Source organism: Pinus tabuliformis, chromosome 9 (assembly GCF_031772625.1).
Source record: "Pinus tabuliformis cultivar Carrire ecotype Pingquan chromosome 9, CPIR1, whole genome shotgun sequence".
Taxonomy (NCBI): Eukaryota; Viridiplantae; Streptophyta; class Pinopsida; order Pinales; family Pinaceae; genus Pinus; species Pinus tabuliformis.
The window spans coordinates 1,041,535,824-1,041,543,406 of NC_142307.1; positions in this window are offsets into that span (position 1 = coordinate 1,041,535,824).

Genomic DNA, 7,583 nt, shown 5'->3' on the forward strand with positions numbered 1-7,583 from the left:
GTTGGATCCATTTGCTGGCCAAACAAACCAACTATGATCTTCCTCATCCAGATGGCATCACATGCTGCCTGACTCGCAGCCATGTACTCTACCTCTACCGAATTGAGTGCAACCAATCTTTGTTTCACATTGTACCAAGAAATTGCCGTTGACTCAATACTAAAGATCCCCCCTGACATGCTCTTCCTGTCAGATGGACTCCCTGCCCAATCTGCATTGGTGAAGCCTTGAAGCTTCACTCCTTCTGTCTGTTTGTACCATAATCCATACTGAGAAGTGCCCCTGAGTTATCTCAACACATGCTTTGTCGCCTTCCAATACAGCTTGGTAGGCTTAACCATCGCTTGACTAAGTTGGTTAACTACATAGAAAATATCTTGTTGTGTGTTCACCAAGTACATGAGTAACCCACAAGTTTCCTATAAACAGTAGCTTCCACTACTTCCCCTGAAGTAACATCCTCCTTCCTCCAGTTACCTGCTAGAGGAGTCTCCATGGGTTTGTTGTTCTTCATGCAGAATCTCCTAAGTATCTCATTGGCATACTTGCCCTAAGACAAAAAAATCCCCTCTCCCTGCCATATTTCCATGCCAAGAAATTAATGCATGAGCCCCATGTCCTTCATCTCAAACTCTCTTGCAAAGTCCTCCTTGCAAGATTGATCAGCTGATCATCATCTATCAGTATGAGATCATCAATATAAAGTGCAATGATCAACAACTTACCTTCCACCATTATGTGGTACAGGTTCGTATTCGCTTCACTCTTCGTGAAGCCCAACCCAGTGAAGTAGTTATCTATCCTAGTGTACCAAGCACAGGGTTCTTGCTTCAATGCATACAACGCTCTCTTGAGCCAGCACACATGCAAATCCGGCTATGCTAATAGTGCCAATATAGATCTAATCAATCGATGAGGAGAAGGCTATGCGAGTTTCCCTTGAGAGGGAGCTTGAGCTACATGCGGGTGAGGATATTTTAGCTCCTAAGGTTGAGGAGCCTCAAATTGATGTGGAGTATCCACATGCAGAGGATCTGAGAGTGGAGACATCCACTCAGGCAGAGTCTTCCAGATTGGGAAGAAAGAACACCAGAGAGGCCGACAGATTGTTGGATGATGCAGGGAGAATGTGGGAGCACCCACTTCTTAGTGCAGGTAGAGGAGCTCACCTGAGAGATACACTCGATACATGGCTCTTATGGGTGAATGTGTTGTGATAGAGTTATCTTCTATTAAGGAAGCAGTGCAACAACCGATTTGGGTTGATGCCATGGTGGAGGAGTATGACTCTATAGTTTGTAACAATGTTTGGGATGTGGCCCCGAAACCGGGGGACAAGTCAGTGGTGAGCTCCCATTGGCTTTGCAAGGTAAAGCAAGTTGCAAATGGTAGTGTGGAGAAGCATAAGGCTAGATTTGTAGCCCATGGATTTTCACAGGTAGAGGGGATTTATATGATGAGACCTTTTCTCTTGTTGCAAGGTACTCGTTGATTAGATCTATATTGGCACTATTAGCACAAATGGATGTGAATACAACCTTCCTTAATGACATGTTCAAGGAAGAGGACAACTTCGCCCAAATCCTTCAGCGAGTACCCAAGGGCGACACATCTACTTCCAACAGCTACTTTGGAAGTGCCACACCCTTTAAGGTACAAGTTAAGTTTGACATTCCCATATTTGAGGGTCAGAAAGATGCTGACGCCAAGGATAAATGCTTAAATATGCTAGAAGGATTTTTTTTGTTCATGATTTTTATAGTCGAGAAAAATATTACTTTTTCTCTTCTCAAAGTCACCCCCCATGTCAAGGACTAGTGAGAAACCAACTGTGAGAAGAAGGATGAAAATACGCCCTCGCTATTTTCGATCGCACCCACTTGGGATTCATTCTGGGATGCCATCAAGGAGAAGTACTACCTTGTCAAAATATATGAGGAAAAATACATAAAGTGGACCACACTGCGATAGGGAAGGGACCAAGGCGTGGCAGAGTTTACTAATGCTTTTCATACCCTTCACACAAAGTTGGGTATCAAGGATTCTGAGAAACATTTGGTACTCAAGTGTTGCGACTACCTACACAGGTACATAAAGGATGAGATGGAGTTCCTGGACATCTCCTCGTTCCGCACAACGTACCAATATGCTATAAATATTGAGTGGAAGCTTAAATAGAAAAAAGAGAGACTTTGGATCTGTGAATCCAAAGCAAGGGAAAGGTGCCCCCAAATCGCAGAGCAATGGGAAAAGCCGAGGCGAGGCAACCCAAGCTAACTTGTTGAAGCTGCAAGTAAAAAACAATGCCACAAAGACAAAGAAGGATGTAGGTTGGGCCAAACAATCATTGGTTGCCAACTTGAAGGCTTCTAAGTCTGACGCATGTGCGGACTCTGAGTTAGAACCTAACAAAGGGAATGACAAAGGGAAGAAAATAATTGACACAGGGCCCAATGCCATTGTGGCCACTACTAAGCTCTGGAAGATTGAGCCTGAAGATCTAGAAGAGGGTGAGCGCCTATTCCACTCATAGATGTGGGTGAAGGGTTCTCCACTGTAGTTCATTGTCGACAGCGAGAGCCAAAAGAACCTCATTTCAGCAGAGGTTGTGAAGTGGCCAAGCCTACTGACTACATCACATACACAAGCATACACCATCAGGTAGCTTCACAAAGGACAAGATCTCTGCGTTAGCCAGTAATGTCTCCTTCCCTACAACATCAAGCCCTTCATGGATGAGGTACTATGTGATGTTGCTCCTCTTGAAGTTTGTGATGTATTATTAGGACAACCATACTTATGGAAGCAACATGTTGTATATGAGTCTAGACCTTTGTCTGTTATTATTTATTTGGGTAATATATAGGATACCAGAGGTAGCCCCACCTATCGCCATCTCTTTGATCTCTGCTAAGCAATGCAGTAAGGTCATCTCCTAGACTCAGAAATTTGTTTTCTTTCTGATTCACTCTCAAAATAAGGGGAATGTCATAGCCACATCCATGGCCCCCGAGAAGGGTTCCTCCAAGCAATAGAATTAGGTGGCTATGGTAATGAAAGAATACAGGGACATCTTCTCCTCACCCACAGGGGTACCCTTGCATTGTTAGGTTAAGAATTCAATTGACCTGACTCCCGAAGTACCTCTACCCAACGGGCTGATATATCGTTGCTCCATTATGGAAAATGAAGAGATCAAGCGGAAAATCTAGGATTGGCTACAAAAAGGGCACATCCGACCAAGTTCCTCGCCTTGTTGGAGCCTATTATACTTGTACAGAAGAAGGATGTGACTTGGAGGCTCTACATTGATTATTGGGCACTAAACAAAATCAACGTCAGGAACAGGTATCCAATCCCACGGATTTATGACCTGCTGGACTAACTCAAGGGGGCCAAGTATTTCATCAAGATTGATATGAAGTATGGATATCACCAGGTTCCAATAGAGCCCATAAATGTATGGAAGATTTCCTTTAAATCCGAGAAAGAACTTTTTGAATGGTTGGTTATGCCCTTCGGGTTGAAAAATGCCCCTGCTACTTTTATGAGGCTAATGGATGACATCTTGCAGCCCTTCACTAACTCGTTCATGGTGGTTTATCTGGATGAAATCCTCATCTCCAGCGACGACCCTTCACCAACTCATTCGTGGTGGTTAATCTGGACGACATCCTCATCTTCAACAAGAGTTGGAAAGAACACTTACAACACATTCGGTAGGTCCTTCAAACCCTTTGGCAGCACAAATTGTGTGCCAGCTTGGAAAAATGCCCTTTTGAATGAGTCAGGTCCAATACTTGGGTTACATCATAAATGAGTGTGGCATGCATGTGGACCCAACCAAGATATAATTCATTTAGGATTGGCCAGCCATGACCACTCTAAAGGAGCTTTGCAGCTTTTTAGGGCTTGCAAATTTTTATCAAAGGTTCGTGTTGGGATTCTCCCATATAACTTGGCCTTTAAGTCATATTACTAAGGGTAGGGTAAAATAAAATTTTTCCTAGTCTGAGTCCCAACAGAAGGCGTTTGTTGAGTTGAAGTACCACCTATGCTTTGCGCCGGTACTCACACTGCCATACCTGCAACATCCATTTGAAATCAAGATAGATGCCTTAGACTATGCTATTGGTGTAGTCCTCACCCAGCACATGCATCTAGTGGCCCATCATAATGAGATGCTTTCCAATATAATTCGGAAGTACCCCACCTATGATAAAGATATGTATTCCATCGTGCAATATTGATGACAATGGAAGCACTACATTATGGGGAAGGAGATGGTCATCCACACCGATCACCGACCTCTTCAGTTTATACAGACATAGGGGAAGTGTAACACCCTCCAAGGTAAATGTGCATATAAACAACATAATAGGAGCAAAAATATAATAAACATATTAGCCATCAAACTCTATATATATACATCAGTACATTTGCACATGAAAATCAAGGGAATGAATTTTTTTAATTAATAAATGCAATGAATCAACTGGTAATGGGACTACCACATTCCACCTGACCATAGATTGGTTGAGCCAAGTCTCTCTTCAGCCAATCACCCCTATTCCATATTCCAAGCATGAATGTGGGATCTCAGAGAATACATCAATCAAAACTCATCCAGGGCTTCTGGAGGCCACCCACCTCAACCCATCAAATAGTGATTCCACCTCACGGTCAGACATCACCAAAAACCATCATCAGATTGGTCTCCATCCAAGCCTTTCAGGGCTTCTAGATCATTTTTCCAACCAAGGCTTCCAGAACTAGTAACTCAACCCACAACATATACAGGGCTTCTATAGTGTTTGTCCAACCAAGGCTTCTAGAACTGGTAACTCAACCCACAACTTATACAAGGCTTCCAGAGCGTTTGTCCAACCAAGGCTTCCAGGAATAGTAACTCAACCCACCATGGGATTCCAGAGCATTTTTCCAACTAGGGCTTCAAGGACTAGTAACTCAACCCAAGCTGTTATAGGGCTTCTAGAGCGTTTTTCCAACCAAGGCTTTGAGGACTGGTAACTCAACCCAAGCTGTTACAGGGCTTCCATAGTGTTTGTTCAATTAGGGCTTCCAAGACTAATAACTCAACCCAAGTTAAGGAAACATAAGAACCAACCAAAACAAAGCAATGCAATTAAATCCACAATCACCATGGCTATCGAGGAAATGGCAAGGCTAGGCAATCCATTGTCGATCCAGGAAGTCCTCCATGCCAATGACAGATCACAACCAAGAACCACATGCATGCCAAAAGTAATGAAGAAATCTTACATGCAACTCGGTACTTGCATGTAAATCTGATGTAGTTACTGATGTTGATGCCTTCTTATGCTTTCCTTCTCTTCCTTTGCCTTCTTGCTCCAAGAATCCAAGTATGCCACACCCTCTAAGAGTGCTCCTAGAAAACTCTAAGTATCCAAGAATATGAAAGAGAGAGAGAAAGAATAATGAGAGATCTCTGAAACTGAACTCACAAAAGGGTCATACTGAAAGGAAGAAGCCTGCTAACTGATCCTCATAAGCCTTTTTATTACTGAGGCCTCTATTTTCTTCATTTTCCATTATTTTCCTTCAATTTCCTCCTCACATGCAACTTGTGACCTTTCACATTCCTCTTCTTCTAATTTCCATTATTTTCATAAATAAATGTGTTAAAATACCTTTTTGCCTCTTTAATGCCTTAGCCATTTCCTTTGCCAATTTCTTTAGCCATAAACAACCAAATGAACACCCTTGAGGATGTATTTCCCACCATTAAGCTTGGAATACATGTCCCATCATCCGTGGTATTTATATATTTTTACATGGGATTTTCACAAGGATTGTTACAGAACCCTCCCCCTTGGGGGAACAATGTCCTCAATGTTCAATGACACCTATAACCAACAAGGTTGCTGAAAACAAAACATATTGCACATGGAGCTTTATAACACAACTCGTTGTAGTATTTACAATGAAAGAATTGCTCAAAATCAAAACCTTGTGAAAACATGATAACATACCATATACTAGAGCTTTATAACATATCTCATTACAATATTTCTAATAACCACATATACACATATACATGTATTCTCAACCAGAAAATAAAAGAATACGATGCATGTATGCGTAACAAGGAAATCCAAAAGCTCAAACCTCCGTCCTCAAAGTAATACCGGGATTCACCTCCTTCCTAGGAAGTCTAGAATCCACTACAAAGTCAAATCTACATCTAATGTCTAGCACTATAATTCTGCACCACTTGTCCTCTCAATGAAAAATTACCAACTCATTTTTCCAGGGCACACTCCTAATGTGCATCTCATTCCATCTAGCAATGTTAATGATGAGAACAAAGCCATATATGACCTTCCCTTCTTTTCTACACAGTCCCTCGGGAATCCAATCACCCCTTCCATGCAGTCACTCACCTTCCAAGTTCCGTTGGCACCCCCATCCTAGGCAGTCCATCCCTTGAAAAGGCTTCCTTGCATCAGAAGATACAAAACCAAGGCATATCCCTACCTTAAAACCATCATACCGGTCACAACATGGTCATGGAAATCAACGGACACAATTGGGTACCAGTGTCCCACAATGACCCTGCTTCTAAAGTGCTCTACTAGCATACTGCTGCATTTCTAATTTCTTTCATTGTTGCTGCTAATTCTTGCAATCAATTTAAACCACCCAGCTGGGCATGTTCATGCTTCATGTACTAAGAACATAACTTCCATTACATTAAAAAAAAATTGAAATAACTTCAAATCATACCTCATTTGTAGCTCGTCAATAAGGTACATTTGAAATCCTGTTTACTTCTTGTCACAACAAGTCAAAATAATTGTTTTATCAAAAAATCATGTATAAACATATCACATATGGTTAGCTCAAAACACAACCATCATAGATAAACATCATAAATCACATGTAACCTTTGTAAACCAAAATCATAGATCACATATAGTCATCATATATCAGAATCATAAATCACATGCATAGTAAAACTGAAATAATATACCGATACTTATCCTTCATCGATCCTTACTTTTGCCTTTGTTCTTTTGTACACACCAAAATCCGTTTCCACACCCAACAAACACCCAGTGCCTTCTCCTCCACCAAGTGCACATACACATGGTGTGCATCATACACATAAAACCACACACACACTACAACACCATGAAACACATGCACCTATACCTGACATATAACACATACACCTAGACCCAATGTAGGTACGTATACATGCACAATATACATCATAAGACATAAATCCACACACAACGTGTGACAAGTACAACAAAAAATTCATACACTACACCTAGTATACAACACAACTAATACACCTTTACCTGATGTACAATGTAACTCATACTTCTACACCCAGTGCATAACACAATATATGCACCTACACAATGCACATACATAGTAACACATGCCCTCAAAACAACATGTATGACATGCACACAATACCACACGTGCACCAGTACCATATGTACAATATGTACAAAGTACCACATGTACACCACACCACCTACACAACATGTGCACAACATCACAGGTACATGGTGCCACCTGCACAACAT